This window comes from Palaemon carinicauda, chromosome 30 (assembly GCF_036898095.1).
Source record: "Palaemon carinicauda isolate YSFRI2023 chromosome 30, ASM3689809v2, whole genome shotgun sequence".
Lineage (NCBI taxonomy): Eukaryota > Metazoa > Arthropoda > Malacostraca > Decapoda > Palaemonidae > Palaemon > Palaemon carinicauda.
The window spans coordinates 86,117,648-86,117,969 of NC_090754.1; positions in this window are offsets into that span (position 1 = coordinate 86,117,648).

Below are 322 nucleotides of genomic sequence, written 5' to 3' on the forward strand. Positions count from 1 at the left end.
TTTTCTTTTTGTCTTTTTGATCTGATTGTTGAGGAGGTTGGTGGACCTCCACTTGAATTTCCGATTTATTTAAATTGACTTCCAGATCAGAAATATCAACAAACAAATCATCATACTTATTTGACGTCGTAATTTTGATATTTCTTATGGAAGGGGGCGAGAGAGATGGAGGTCTCTCTCTTTTCCGATTAGTAGGTTTTGAGCTACCAGGTTTTTGCACCTTCCCCAATACAGGTGCACCTGGTAACTTGGTGTCAGGTGGCATCTCCATCAAATCAGGCAAGGACATGGCCTGGGAGAGGTTAGTACTATTGTTGGTAAT